At 42.8% G+C, this 16,533-nt stretch overlaps 1 protein-coding gene across 1 annotated transcript in view; it reads left to right on the plus strand.

Moving 5' to 3' along the window:
• PLCB4 (phospholipase C beta 4) overlaps nt 1-16,533 on the plus strand; it is a 318,918-nt gene that overhangs the window by 77,134 nt on the left and 225,251 nt on the right. The window lies entirely within an intron of this gene.

The following is a 16,533-nucleotide window of genomic DNA, read 5'->3' on the forward strand; positions in this document are numbered from 1 at the left end:
GCAAACGGGATAACATGGTTAAACAGTGAAGGGAGAGATGCTTGCGGAAGTGGGTTTGACAGTACTCTGGCTGCGATGGGAGACAGTAGTCCACACGCAAACTGGCTAGCCTGGTTCCTTCTGGGCTACAGCAGTGGGAGCCTGGGGTTGGGGTTGGAGTCTGGCAAAGCTGCCCAGAGTTGGGGAGGGTGTTTCCTGGGTGGATGCAATCCATGGCAGGGGAGACCTGTACTCACAGTCTGGATCCCTGTGGGTGTTCCAGTTGGGAGTACAAGTTGGCAATAGATGGGTATTTCTTTGATGCAATTGTGTTTATTTACAGAGAATGTACAAGGTCCTGTGTTTCTGAACACAGAGGAAATCAAATAACAGGAACCAGCTTCTCTTAGAGCATCCCTGACCTAACCCCCCCGCCCTCCGGTTTCTTCCAGGGTGAGCCTCACGCTTTCAGCTGCCCCTTCAGGCTGTCTCTCTCACTCAGGTTACGTCTACACTACAAGGACACAGCTATGGCACTGCAGCTGTGCTGCTGTGGCAGCATAGTGTAGATGCTTCCTGCATCGACAGAAGGGGTTTTTCCATGGATCTAGGTAAGCTACCTCTCCCAAAGGCAATAGCTGGCTCAATGGAAGAATTCTACACTTGGAGGTTAGGTTGACCTAAGGATGGTGCAGGACAGGAAATTTTTCACAGCCCTGAGCAGCGTAGCTAGATTGATCTAATTTTTAAGTGTATACCAGGCCCTAGTCTCTTTTTAGCTTCTGAGTGTTCTCTTACCCCACTCCCAAACTGGGCACAATACCCGTTCAGACTCTCTGCTCACCCCGTATAGCTCTTGGGCAGATTCTATTAAGCCGAATGTTAGGTGTGGCCCCTTCACTGTCTCTCGTGACTGACTTAAATGGAGGATTCATTCATACATCAGTTTAAAGAGTTTTAAACCTAAAATGGTTTCACCCAGCTCATAATAATAATATTAACCCCTACCCGGTCCTTCCTCCTTGTCTCCATACAGTGACCCTCTTTCCCACCAGGCAAATCTTTCTTCAGACTCAGATTGAAAAGGTCAGGAACACAGGGGTTACTGACATCTGCGACTCCCAGGCCTCTGGACACATGGTTTATAGCTCCTTTGGCATCCGCTCCAGCCCACACCCCTATGAATTCTCTTCTTCTATTGGGGAGTAGCGCCTGGTTCTGAGAGCTGGTAGGGAGGTTCCCTCTTTGGGAGGGGAATCCTGAACCCAGTCACAGCGTGAGAGTGAATACCAGTGGAGTATGGAGTGAGAGCCCTTCTTGCTGTCTGACTGGGGAGCCATTGGATTTAGTATTTTGTAAGCCAGTTCTGCCTCTGATACCAGGTTCTGCCCATAGAATTGCACGTCTGGGGGCAAATGCAGGCCTCTGTGATTTAGTTAACATGCCAAATGTTAACTGGTTGGAAAACCATTATCAGAGAGTAGTTATCAGTAGTTCACAGTCAAGCTGGAAGGGCATAGCAAGTGGGGTCCTATAGGGATCGGTTCTGGATCAGTTTCTGTTCAATATCTTCATCAGTGAGTTAGATAATGGCATAGAGAGTACATTTACAGAGTTTGTGGACGATTTCAAGTGCTTTGGAGGATAGGATTAAAATTCAAAATGATCTGGACAAACTGGAGAAATGGTCTCAAGTAAATAGGATGAAATTCAATAAGGACAAATACAAAGTACTCCACGTAGGAAGGAACAATCAGTTGCACACATACAAAATGGGAAATGACTGCGTAGAGTACTGCAGAAAGGGATCTGGGGGTCATAGTGGATCACAAGCTAAATATGAGTCAACAGTATAACACTGTTGCAAAAAAAGAAACCTCGCTCTGGGATGTATTAGCAGGAGTGTTGTAAGCAAGACACGGGAAGTAATTATTCTGCTCTACTCCAGGCTGATTAGGCCTCAGCTGGAGTATTGTGTCCAGTTCTGGGTGCCACATTTCAGGAAAGATGTGGATGAATTGGAGAAAGTCCAGAAAAGAGCAACAAAAATGATTAAAGGTCTAGAAAACATGACCGATGAGGGAATATTGAAAAAATTGGGTTTGTCTAGCCTGGAGAAGAGAAGACTGAAAGGGGACATGAAAACAGTTTTCAAGTACATAAAAGGTTGTTACAAGGAGGAGGGAGAAAAATTGTTCTTCTTAACCTCTGAGGATAGGACAAGAAGCAATGGGCTTAAATTGCAGCAAGGGCGGTTTAGGTTGGACATTAGGAAACACGTCCTAACTGTCAGAGTGGTTACGCACTGGAATAAATTGCCTAGGAGATTGTGGAATCTCCATCATTGGGGATTTTTAAGAGCAGGTTGGACAAACACCTGTCAGGGATGGTCTAGATAATACTTAATCCTGCCATGAGTGCAGGGGACTGGACTAGATGACTTCTCGAGGTCCCTTCCAGTTCTATGATTCTCTGAAATCAATTGTATTTACTGAGTCCAGGGCCTGTGATGGTTGGTGCTCTGTGAATCCCTCTGATAGAAGCAGTAGAGCCGGAAAATCTAGCAAAAACCGTATTTTTGGGACTCATTTATATAACTTATGATGAACCTTTTAAAATATAGCTGTAGCTGAACAGATACAGAGCCAGCTGAAGCTAGCTCTTTGGAAGGGAATGCTTTACATAAAGAGGAAAAAAATACTAAAAAGCTATTAAAATTAATTAACACAATCCTTGTCACAATCTGCCAGACAGTAGGAAAAACAATTGCTCCCCCACCCCTGTAACGCTGCTTGCACACACCATGGGGACACATTATCAGTATAGTACGTGAGGAATTATACATGCCATTTATATTCTGTAAACAAGAGCTGTGCGCATGGCTCACCACATCAAAAATTCACTGCATTGTGTTTTTTGTTTAAAGTCCCTGGTATCTTTTTAAAGACCTGCACTATTTTTTAAATTAGTGGATTTTTTTACAGCTATATATGATGATTAAAACAAAAACATCCTTGTACAATTCCAACCAGGCACAGCTAAGCGGATTCGACTTTATGTACGTAATTAGCCAGTTTCTGTTTGACTTAAAAGCAAAGGACCAGATTTTCAACAGAGCTCAGTATCCAACAACTCCCATGTAGATACCTAAATAAGTGGCTGGATTTGGAGAAGAGCTCAGCTCCCAGTTAAGCACCTAGAAGTGCCTGAATTCTTTTCAAATTATCCAAGAGATCCCAGTAAGTGCCATAGAGTGGTGTTGCAATCATGGAGAACAAAGGGCATGGCTACACTTGCAGATGTAGAGCGCTGTGAGTTAAACCCGCCTTCGTAGAGTGCAGTAGGGAAAGCGCTGCAGTCTGTCCACACTGACAGCTGACAGCGCACCGGCGTGGCCACATTTGCGGCACTTGCAGCAGCATTGGGAGCGGTGCATTATGGGCAGCTATCCCAGCATGCAAGTGACTGCAACGTGCTTTTCAAATGGGTGGGGTAGGGTGGAGTGGGACAGGGAGTGTGTTGTGTGTATGTGGGGGGAGAGAGAGTGGGTTTTTGGGGGGCTGAGAGTGTGTCAGCATGCTGTCTTGTAAGTTCAGACCCCCCTCTCCCCCTCCCGCCTCTTTCTCACTCACTCAAAGCAAACAGTAAATGTTTGCTTTTTCTCGGAGCTGATAAGCAGCCGGCTTCTCGGAAATGGAGCTTTGAAAGGGCATTTCCGCATTCCTGCAGCCGATTTCACAACAAGGACAAGAGTGGCCACTTGACTTAAGGGGATTATGGGACGTTTCCGGAGCCTGATCAGAGCGCAGTAACGCAACACCTCGTTCACACTGGCGCTGCGGCGCTCCAGCGGGGGAGCAGCAAACGTTATTCAACTCGCCGAGGTGGAGTACCAGCAGCGCTGTGGCTACGGAGTCAGAGCGCTCTATGTGCCCTTGCCAGTGTGGACGGGGAGTGAGCTAGGGCGCCCGGGGCTGCTTTATTGCGCTGTAACTCGCAAGTGTAGCCAAGGCCAAAATGTGAGCAGTGTGTGAAGTCCTTAGAATTCCACAATACTTACGTTCCCATAATGCAAACTGTGCCTGCAGTTTACTATAGCATCATGGTATTAAAAGGTCATAATTGGAAATGGCACCTCCCGTCAGTCAAATAAAAAAATTCTAAAAAAAATTACCTGGGCTAAAATATTTCACTGTACTCTAAAAGATAACTTTGTTTGCTGAAAGTTTCATAAATAATCATGCACTCACTCCTGACTCTATCTGTTGTTGGGTGGCTTTTGAAAGCACTTTTTTCAGCTAAGTTATTGTTCATAGTTTCTTGCACTCTTTTATAACTATCATACATGTTTCTTTTTTCAATGAAATGTGTGAGTTACGTCGAGCTTAAGAAAGCATGTGCGCTTTACTTTCTTTGAAGAAGCTTGATTTTGCAGTAATAAAGATCCGTATGTGTTTGACTGTAGCATCGTGAGTATGTCCAGGTTTTTTGTTATTTTTTGAAAGCGCATAACTTTCTGCAACTTTGCAGTGTTTTTTGGGGGGAGGGGTGGAAGGCTAGTGTTAGTACATTAGTGTCATCTATGATCTATGTATTTAAAAGTGTGATCACTTAGATACAGCAACGGAAGGAACATGGGACCACCCACCCCATGGACTCCATGATTTTCTGCCACATGGGGTGTATAACACCAAGGTTGTGTAGAACCAAGGCTTTGTCTGAGAAATGTTCATGTTTCTCTGTGCTTCTTGACTTAGCTATGAAGTGCTGAAATACCTTGATTTAAAAACCCTGTTGATGCAGTATTTTTGACTTGGAGGAAACAATGAAGTGCTTGAAACCCTCCACAACCTCACATTTCCAGGACCCATTCTGTTGGGTTTTTTATTTTATTTTTATTGCACTTATTCATTGCTAGGAAGGAAGAGGGGGAGTTGCTTTGAGAGCTAGGCTGTTGCAGATATTGGCCCCAATCCTGGAAGGACTTGTGCATGTGCTTAATGTACACATACCGAGTAGTTCCGTTGCCTTCAGTGACACCACTCATAGTGCATGAAGTTAAGCATGTGCTAAGTCTTGGAAAATTGTAGTGAAAGCAGGGAGAAGAGGAGGGAACGCAGAGGACGATTAGTTTGTCTAGCAGGCCAGGTGCTGGTAACTAGGGACAAGGTCTCTGTGTTGCGTCAAGAAACCTAGTGTTCTATGGGCTGTGATTTTTTTGCCAGGTTAGAAGAATTCTATTTCAGTGAATGTTAAACAACCACTCACTGTCTCAGGTAGATGTATTATTGCAGGAGATGTATTATTTGCTGCCAGGCATGCCAACACAGCTTAATGTAGTCTTCTATTTTTTTTTCTTCCCTTTCTTTACTCTTGCAATCAAAACCAGTAACAATGACCCAGATCCTCAAAGGTATTTAGGGGCCTAACTCCTATTGAAATCAATGAGAGTTAGGCGCATAAATACCAATGAGCCTGTTGGAACAAAATGGAACACCTCTCATTGTAGCTTTGCCAGTAGATGGTCATAAAAATGTACGTTCGTAAATCACCAGCATCCCATAAGTATTATTTCTCCTTGTGGAACAAAAATCCATTTCTATGTAAACGCATCTAAGTAGCATACCTCTTACATACTGGTCTTGCATGTTGACTCCTTCATGAACTAATATAAATGTGGTCCCTGTCTGGTGTGTGGACTGTAACACATGAAACAGATTTTGAAAATATGACATCTTATCTATGTATAATACACACATATATTCTTTCAATATGATACTTTCGTGAAATCCTGGCTCCATTGTTGTCAATGGCAAACCGTTCATAAATTTCAGTGAAGCCAGAAAGTCACCCTTCAGAGAAGAACCACTATTCTGCCTTCTAGTTTTCATCCCTTTCCTTCAGTCAAATCTATTGTCCCTTCAGCCATTAAGAACTGGACAGAACACTCTTTGATGTCCATTACTAATGCTTCTAGGTTGCCAAAAGGGATTGTTGCAGAGTGGCTCCGGCTGATTTAATGAATTAATTGGGACTTCTCATGTGTGTAAAGTTTCTGTAGGGTTAGGCCCTTAGTTTAACATGAAGTATATTAGTTATGGATGGTGTATTTAGAGCTCTTTATATGGAAATGAATCCATGGTCTATTTGTAGACAGCAGTAAAAGTGTGTATTATGATCAGAAAATTGGGTCTTGAGTTGCCAAAAATAATTTTAAAAGGATCATTTATACAGTTAACACCACCTACCTTCAATTTCTTGAAATCTGAAAGACTGTAAACAAGTAGCACTGGTGGGTTGTCCAGCAAATGAGTTCAGGAAATCTGCTGCCATGTCCAAAGGGTTTTTAATGTGTTCTTTAGTGCGCTTCCCTCTCCCCCGCCATTATCAACTGAATTTTAACACGTTCCTGTATTGATGGGCCAAGTTAAAAACTTGCAGAAGGCTTTGTCCTTATCCCGGGATGGGGCTGCTTGGAAGCAACTGTGTACAAAAATTGATCCCCAGTTACTAGCTTTATTATCTCTGATCCTATCAAGTTGTTCATGGAGTTAATTCCAGTTCTCCCTTCCCCAACATATTTTCAACAAAATAGATACATATATTTCAGGGGAAAGGGAAAATTACGTAATGCATATTCTTGTATCTAAATCTAAACGAGGGTGCCATTATACCTCTATAATAATGTCAAACAGATACAAAGCCACACAACAGTTTGTTCATTCTGAAGTAATTGTTGCTGTTTCCCCACCTTTCTTTTCAAACTGGTCTGAGTTCTGCGTTTTGAGGCAGTTCTTTCCCTTTATTAGCTGTCTCCACCTTCTCCTTTCTCCCGCTACGTCCCCTCAACCATTTGAAATATACATTCTGCAAAATGTGAAAGCAGTGACTGCATAATTGGACTAAGAGCTTCACAGCACAATGTTATCCATTCCAACAGGAAATCTGAGGAACGATAGTTCTGAAGTTCATAAAATGGAACCTGTAGTGTAAATTCCCCCCTGTATGGCTGCATTGACCTTGGAGTATAATTGTATCCATTTCAGAAAATAATAACGAATAGATAACTGTACTGTGATAGGGGAGATGATGCAATACAGCAGCATTCAGTTTATTATCCTTTTTTAACTGCAGAATGGGAGATGCATTAACTTTTAAGGGGTTATTTTACCTAACAGTAAAATTAAAGAATACAGGAATTAAAAAGAAAAATACAGACTGCTAACTCTGCCAACTAGAAAATTATGTTGCTGTCAGAATTTTAATTCCTGTTTACAAAGACTGTTAGATTATATAAAAAACCCTTACCAATAAATGAAAATAAGTTATTTAAAAAAAAACTGTCTTTGTTGGATTGAGCACTTAAATTATATATCACTTATTTCTTTACTGTCATTTTATACACAGAACGTAGTTTTAACTTCCACTAACCTCCACTTAAAAGTGTCTAGTACAGAGGTGCCATGCCTTTACCATATGATCAGTAAAATGCTAGGTAAGAGGCCAAGAAAATCTGTTATACTTCTCTTTTGTCCTCTAGAGTATTCTGAATGGAATCAGTAAAACCGTCTGTGATTATAAGTGAAGCTTTTGCTGCAGTGTTTTCACTCCTTACTCTTTTTCACTGCTTCAGTATTCCACACTTGATTGATTGCTTTGAAATAGATGGTTTTGCCAATTTAATGGTATTAGTTGCTGTATATTAAAAATGCAGGATGGGGGAAAAACTTTCACCTTTCACCTCTGAAGATCAGGATCCAAACCTGTAATCGGGACAGAAGTGAAAATAAGTTTGGTCTCAGATCTATTCCAAGTGGCAGAGCATTCCAGACAGCTAAACGGAGGGGTGTGGTGGTTCTGTGGTTGAATATGCACATAGGCACTGACCCTGGAAAGGACAGCTAAGTTATGCCAGATCCAGTATTCTGCTCCCAACTAGTGACCCGAAGAAGAGCTCTGTGTAGCTCAAAAGCTTGTCTCTTTCACCAACAGAAGATGGCCCAATAAAGGATATTACTCCCCTACCTCAGCTTCCCAATTATCAAGGTGTTGAAATCTGGCAGACTTTAAACATCTGAGCATCCTCTTTGACTTCAGTGAGACTACTCACTGGCTGAGATTAGGCATGTATTTAAGGGACTGTCTTTGTTCTGTGTTTGTACAGCACTAGCACGGTGGGTTTCTAGGCGCTATGTTACTACCAATATTATTAATAATAAGCACTTTACTGAACTGGTGCCTCTGACCTTTTCCAAGGAGGAGCTATCCCAGGGATCGGCAACCTTTGGCTCACGGCCCACCAGGGTAAGCACCCTGGCGGGCCGGGCCGGTTTGTTTACCTGCCGCTTCCGCAGGTTCGGCCGATCGCGGCTCCCACAGGCCGCGGTTCGCCGTTCCAGGTCAATGGGGGCGGCGGGAAGCGGCGCGGGCCGAGGGACGTGCTGGCCGCCGCTTCCCACAGCCCCCATTGGCCTGGAGTGGCGAACCCTGGCCAGTGGGAGCCGCGATCGGCCGATCCTGCGGATGTGAGCCGTCTGCCAAAGGTTGCTGATCCCTGAGCTATCCTTTTGGAATGGAGAGGCTCACCATTTGGTAGGCAGGCAGTGGACCAAATGTACAGCACCTCCCTCAGCTGCTCTTTCAGCTCCTGGACTGGACTGGGGGGGTGCAGCTCCTGTTTTTTCCTCCTATCAGTTTGTGGACTCTGGATCTGTATAAGGTAGTTTTGGGCCTAGTGGCTATACCTTTACTTTCCGCCCACCCCAGCTAGTGCCCAGGAAGTCTTTAAGGTGGGTTTGTATCTCCGCTCCAGCTTCAGCACCTCCTCCCTCTGCTGCATTCCACTTCTGTGCATTTCTATGGAAAGCTCCCCCGCCCCTGGGTGGAATTTCAGCATAACAGGTCTGTCTTTCTAATAATTGTTCTTATGGTGTTGGTGAACCCACAGGTTTAACTTCCATAACGATTGAAAGGCTGTTTCCTTTTCTAAAAGCTTTAATTGCTTTGTTCACATTTTTAAAATGCAGATAATTTGTTTGACAGTTCTTCAGTGTTTGCAAGAAAAGCCATTCTGTAGAATTAGTAAGTAAAAACCCTTCAACAGATAAGAGTTTCATGGTACTGGAGCACCAGAAAAGATTTTTAATATTAAGAACAGCATATCCATAATCTGATTAATATTAACTATCCTGAACTCTTACAGAACATGGAATGTCCCAAACAAAGGAAAAATTCTAGTAGTTGACTACTGATGCCTTTACATAAGAAACAAGTAAGGCTTTTCCCAGTGTGGTACCTGATTCAGATCTCAGTGACACTAATGTAACTCAGTGACAGTGGAGTTACTCGTGATTTGCATCGGTATAACTGAGATCTGAATCAGGCCTGATATGTGTTTGAGACGTGCTCATGGGCGAGATTTTCAAAAGAGCTCGGTTCCAAAGCACCAAAAGTAAGTGGAGATTTTCAGAAGAGAAATGCGCTGGGCTCTTTTGAAAATCTGGCAATGGGGATCACAGTGGGAGCTGCTGGTTGCTGAGCGTTTATGAAAACCTGGCCCTTATTTAGGTGTTTCAGCGGGAGCTGAGCTGTCTTGAAAATCTGTCTCGAGTTGTGGGTGTTGCTGACCACTTGAAAATCTGGCCCCAAGCTCTTTTGTAAATCTGGTCTCAGGTGTATAGTAAGTATCCTGCTGGACATCCTGTGTGCGTATAGTTCATGATTAATGCTAGGATTAGTGCTAGGACACTGAAGTGAAATAAATTGCACAGTGATTATATAATTTTAAAAATGCTTCAGACGTCTTTATGATCTGCACTTCCATTCTTAGGACACAAAGGTCTTTTGTAACCTTGTTGCCTCACGTCCTCCTCTCACTTTTGTAATGGTGTCTTTCAGAAACCATGCAGAACTGGGTGGGATTGGATATCAAAGATAAAATTACTGCAGATGCATCTTTTTGATTTTCATGTGTGTGGTACGTCAACACAGGTGACTGACGGCAAAAATGGGAAGTTTATGATTTAAGCTTAGAGGAGGCTGGCAAGTAACATCTTACTTTTCAGAATTGAAAGCTGCCCTTAAGAACATGTAAATATCCACAGGAAAAATGGAAGTTGATTGTATGCTACAACTCCCACTTACCTCAGTACAGATTTAATCAGTTTTGAATGAGATTTAATCCATTGCCATTTTGTAAAAGTGGTTTAAGTAATCAGTGCTGAAAACGAGATTTTAAACCTTTGAGGTTATAAGATGTGCCGGCCTTCCAGGCACAACATTTAATTATACCAGCCAGGGTTTGCTTTAGCTTTAACAAACAGTTTTATCGGGGTGAACCAGTTTGGATGTAAGCAGAAACGATCCGAACCGCCATCCAAAACTTGAAGCAAATCTTCTATGAGGTTTGAAAAACTACTCTTCCCACGAGCGCTATTTTTTTCCTCTTTGAGTATCCATTCGTCTCGGTTCCCTCTGTGACCAAAAACCAAACCGGCAAAGAATTCATGTGCGGGGCTTAGGTATGGGAGTTAGAGCAGGAGATGGGAGTCAGGGCTTGTGAATGCTCTTTCCAGCGCTGCAGCTGTGACTTTCCAGTGACTTCTCAGCATCTTTTAGGATCAGACCCTTTTTTGGCCTGTCTCTACACTGCAGCTGTTAACAAGCCTCCCAGCCTGGGCAGACAGACTCGCCGTAGCAGGGATTGAACTAGCACGCTAAAAATAGCAGCGTGGACGGTGCAGTACCAGTGGAGGCTTGGACTAGCCACGGTCAGCTCGGACCTACCGATCCCCTGGTTATAGACTAGGGTGGCTATCCTTACCGGTGCAGCAGTATCCACACTGCTATTTTTAGCATGCTACCATGAGCCCTGCTAGCACAAGTCTGTGTTGCTCCACGCTGCAGTGACCTTGAACAAATCATTTCACCTATCTGCACCTCACCTTCCACTTCTGTAGAACGAGAATAATGCTTCCTTTACAGAGGTGATTTGAGACCTAATTAATGTTTCCCAAGCACTTTGGGAACCGCAGATGAAAGGCGTTCTATGAAAGTAAGCATTATAATTCACAGATTTACCGGACCAGTTTTTGCAGGAATAACAGATTCTGACAAACAAAACTTTTGAGTGCTTACGTGGAACTTTTCAGCCCCTTCCGCCCCTCCAAGCAATATTTCAGGTGTCATATTTTAAAGTAAACAATAATAAATGGTTTCCTTGCACTGGAGCACCTCTGTGTATGCGTTTTAACTCCAGCCTGATTGTGTCAGGGGTCTTGAGGTTTGGGAGTTAATTTATTGCTGTAGGCAATTTCCGCATAAGGAAAAAAATAGTCTCCGTCTGCTGACACTGTCCTATCTCTTCTGTAAACATTTGAATATTATGAAGTAAAGTTTTGGTTTTCCATTGAGATAATTTTGGTTAAAAATTAATTTTTTTGTTTTCCCACCTGGATATACATGTTATATCTATATCTTCATTGGGTATACTATAATGCCACCTGTACAATAGGGTAAAATGGCACTGCAAATAACTTGAGGCCATATGTTTCCTCCGTTTATATGGCACACAAGGGAGTGCTGGACCTAAACTATGGTCAAGAGGACCCACAGAAGTCATTGGAAGAGAACTGTAGTTAGACTGTCTCATACCATTAGGCCAGTGGTTCTCAACCTATTTATCATTATGGGCCACATATGCAGGTCTCTGTGTTATGTGGGCTGCATCCACACAATATATATACACTACCTGTGTGGCCCTAAGCATGTCACATGGGCTGCAGCTGTGTGCTGATTGGGCTGCAAGCGGCCTGTGGGTGGCGGGTTGAGAACTATTGCATTAGGTCATCCGCCACAGGGATCAGGTGCAACTCGAGGAAAGTGTAGGGCGGAGGAGTGCAGAAGGCGAGGAATTGGGGATTAGCCCCCTGGTGCATGTCGCCTCCCATAAAGCAATGTGCTTTGTGAGGGACTGAGCGTAGCTGCTGCTGGGTGACCAATGGCAGCCCAGCCATGTTGCGATTACTAGGATGGGAGGCCAAAGGAGCATGCCACAGTCATAATGGGGAGAAGATCTGCAGGGTTTCAGATGTATTTTCCCATGCATCTCTGGTCTGTACTTGTATTTGAAACCGTGCTGACTGTTCTTTCTCCAGTGCTGACTGTCTTGCAATGCAAAGGGCAGGATGGATCGCAGTAGCAAATTTCTAGTCATGGTAGATTTCCCCCCGCACCCCTTTTCATACATTTTTATGTGAGAGAGGCCGTTACAGGCCAGTAAGTCTAACTTCAGTATCAGGCAGATTGGTTGAATCTATAGTAAAGAACAAAATGACCAGACACCTAGATAAGAACATAAGAATGGCCGTACTGGGTCAGACCAAAGGTCCATCCAGCCCAGTATCCTGTCTACTGACAGTGGCCAATGCCAGGTGCCCCAGAGGGAGTGAACCTAACAGGTAATGATCAAGTGATCTCTCCTACCGTCCATCTCCACCCTCTGACAAACAGAGGCTAGGGCAGAGGTCGGCAACCTTTCAGAAGTGGTGTGCCGAGTCTTCATTTATTCACTCTAATTTAAGGTTTCGTGTTCCAGTAATACATTTTAACCTTTTTAGAAGGTCTCTTTCTATAAGTCTATAATATATAACTAAACTATTGTTGTATGTAAAGTAAATAAGGTTTAAAAATGTTTAAGAAGCTTCATTTAAAATTAAATTAAAATGCAGAGCCCCCCTGGATGGTGGCCAGGACCCGGGCAGTGTGAGTGCCACTGAAAATCAGCTCGCGTGCCGCTTTCGGCACATGTGCCATAGGTTGCCTACCCCTGGGCTAGGGACACCGTTCCTTACCCATCCTGGCTAATAGCCATTAATGGACTTAACCTCCATGAATATAAATAGGATATATTGGGGAAGTGTCAACATAGCTTTGGTAAAGGGAAATCATGCCTCGCCAAACTATTTGAATTCTCTGAGGATGTCAACAAGCATGTGGGGAAGGGTGATCCAGTTGATAGTATACTTAGACTTTTGGAACGCCTTTGACAAGGTCTCACACCAAAGGCTTTTAAGCAAATGAAGCTGTCATGAGAGAAGAAAGAAGATCCTCTCATAGATCAATAACTGGTTAAAAGATAGGAAACAAGGATAGGAATAAACGGTCAGTTTTCACAGTGGAGAGAGGTAAATATGAGGGTCCCCCAAGGATATGTATTGGAACTTGTACTGTTCAACATATTTATAAATGATCTGGAAAAAAGGGTCAAAATTCGCAGACCTTACAAAATTACTCAGTTAAGTCCAAAACTGACTGTGAAGATTTACAAAGGGATTTCACTAAACTAGATGACTGGGTGACAAAATGGGAGATGAAATTCAAAGTTGATAAGTGCAAAGTAATGCACAGTGGAAAAATAATCTCAACTATATATACAAAATGGTGGGGTCTAACTTAGCTATTATCATTCAAGAAAGAGATCTTGGAGTCATAGTGAATAGTTCTCTGAAAACATCTGCTTTATTTTCAGTGGCAGTCAATAGCTAACAGAATGTTAGGAACCGTTAGGAATAAGGATAGATAATAAAAGCGAAAATATTATAATGCCATTATATAAATACATGGTACATTCACACTTTGAATACTGCATGCAGATCTGGTTGCCTCATCTAGAAAAATATATTAGAATTGGAAAAGGTACAGAGAAAGACAATGGAAATTATTAGGGGGTATAGGACATACAAGGAGAGATTAAAAAGCCTGGGACTTTTCAGCTTTGAAAAGATATGACTGAGGGGGCAATATGATAGAGATATATAAAATCCTGATTGGTTTGGAGAAAGTGGGTAGGGAAATGTTATTTACCCCTGCACTTAACTCAAGAACTAGGACTCACCCGATGAAATTAATAGGCAGCAAGTTTAAAACAAGCAAAGGGCAATACTTCTTTGCAGAATCCGTCTGTGGAACTCATTTCCATGGGATGTTTGTGTAGGTCTAAAGTATAAATGGGTTCAAAAATGAATTAGATAAGTTCATGGAGGATAGGTCCATCAGTGGCTATTAGCCAAGATGGTCAGGGATGCAACCTCATTCTTTGGGCATCCCTAAACCTCCAATTGCCAGAAATTGGGACTGAACAAGAGGGGATGGATCACTCAATAATTGCCCTGTTCCTTTCATTCCCTCTGAAGCATCTGGCACTGGCCACTATTAGAGACAGGAGACTGAGCTAGATGGACCATTGGTCTAACCCAGTATGGCCATTCTTATGTTCTTATTAGTCATCCATTGTGCTTAATTAGCCTGTGGTCCCATTCCTGCTTCATATGAGCGTAGGGGTCCATATACATGGGCCTGTATTAGCTGACGATGATAAAGATGGTATTTCTTGATTAAATTTCTACCATTGACCCCTTTATTTAAGAAAAAATAAATCTACTTACAAAATTAATATGACTGGAGCTGTTCTGCGATTCTAGGTAGTGGATATAGAACAGAACTGGATTTAATGACCTGGTTGCGCTACTGATTTTATTAAAAACAGGGATTTTTTGTGTCAGAGTGTAAAATGTATCCCATGCCATTCTTTCACTGCATTTTGCTATCTTGTAGGGAATGTATGTCAAGCAGAATCAGGTATGTCAGGCTGTCTTTCTGCCTTTGTTTTTCTTTTAATCATTACTCGAAAAGAATTTTTTGATAGGTCATTGAGACCATTTATCAGAAGGCTTTCATTGTTTTACTGAGCTGTAGTATAGCTTTTTTCCAGGTGCCTCTGAATGTAACATTTTCTTTCATCCGTGCAGCAGAAGAGACTAGTCACTAGAAGACGCACAAATTTAGCAGACAGATAACTACTCTCTGCAATCTGATCGCATTTCCTTGATAATCAAAATGTAAAATAACTGCTGTTACTGCGCCTAAATGAATGCTTTTGGAACTTTGCTGCTTTCAGAAGCCAGGCAGTGGGAAGATCTAGAAAAACCAAATGATAATACTGTGGTGAGTGCAGTACAGAAATCTAGATTGGGAAAGCAATGTTTATTAGCAATATAGTAGAACCCAAAGCTACACTCTGATCAGGGCCCCACTGTGCTGGGGAATTGTACAAACACACAGGCAGCAACAGACTCTATTTCAAAGAGCTTGAAATCTGTGGCCCTGATCCTGAATTTAGAACTGTCCTGGCAGCATCAATGTGGTTCTTAATGTAGGACTGGGGCCTAATGAAAGACAAGACACAGTACACCTCTACCCCAAAATAACGCTGTACTTGGGAGCCAAAAAATCTTACCGCGTTATAGATGAAACCGCGTTATATCGAACTTGCTTTGATCCACTGGAGTGCGCAGCCCCGCCCCCCTGGAGCACTGCTTTACCACGTTATATCCGAATTCGTGTTATATCGGGTCGTGTTATATCAGGGTAGAGATGTAGTTGAGGGTCAAAATAATAGGAGGGGAGATGTGGGAGGATGAGGATTAGACAGAACGATATGAGCTAAGCGAGCATTTCAAGATGTTTGCTACAAGACAAGTTATATTTGAGGATAACGATATGTGATGATAATGAAATGCCCTCCATTTCAGAGCGTCTGCAGCAGCCAAAGCAGTGGGTGTTCTTGATCCTTTGGCAGAATTCCCCTGTGTAGAGGGAGTGGCAGTTGGGGCTGTTTAAAACAACTTGTGGACTGCAGCAGTGCCTTTGGAGCTACCATTGGGGTTCTGGTTAGCCTGGAGAAAGGGAAGAGAGGATCATTTCATCCTCTCTAGAAGACATTTCAACACCACCCTCGCTCCCTTGCACAGTCTGTGAGGTTTTGGTTCTTAGAGTGGACTGATTTATCACTGATCAGTAGTTATTTCAGAATGAAACTGATTAGGCTTCCGTTACATTTAGCTGAACTTTTAGTGTGATTTCTTTGCATTGCATGCATTCACTCTTATTCTGTTTTATTTTTAATTGGAAAGATGTATGAAAGGGACGGTCTGGTTAAGAATCATATTATAAAACCAAAACATTTTCCTTACCTAATAACACTTAACAGCATTTAAGCTGAACCATTTTAAAAATCAATTTAATTTTTCACCACTGGTTCTGTTTGTTTGCTTTGTGCACTTCAGCTCTGCTTGGAAAAGAGAATTTTTCTAATCGGATTCATTTTGATTTCTAGTCCATTTTGATGTTATTTCTCAGGCCTGGCCTACATTCGAAAGTTAGACCGGTATATTCAGATCAGTTAGGGATGGGATTATTTACTGAGGGTATGTCTACACTGGCAAGTTTCTGAGCCAGAAGTATTTTGGGGGACAGAGAGTGTGTCAGCATGCTGTCTTGTAAGTTCAGACAGTGGGAGGAAGCAACCAGTCCTGAGGCAGGGCGAAGGGGGAAACCCAGACAACACACACACACACACACCCTCTCTGTGTTCTACAGCATGAGCATTCCACATTAATGGTTTGCTTTGTGTCCCAGAGCATATCAGCACAGCACGCAATGGCTGTCAGAAACAGTGCTTTGAAAGGGGAGGGGCGCATGTCTCCAGGGCAGCTG

This window comes from Terrapene carolina, unplaced genomic scaffold (genome assembly GCF_002925995.2).
Source record: "Terrapene carolina triunguis isolate 2854851 unplaced genomic scaffold, T_m_triunguis-2.0 Scaffold132, whole genome shotgun sequence".
Taxonomy (NCBI): domain Eukaryota; kingdom Metazoa; phylum Chordata; order Testudines; family Emydidae; genus Terrapene; species Terrapene triunguis.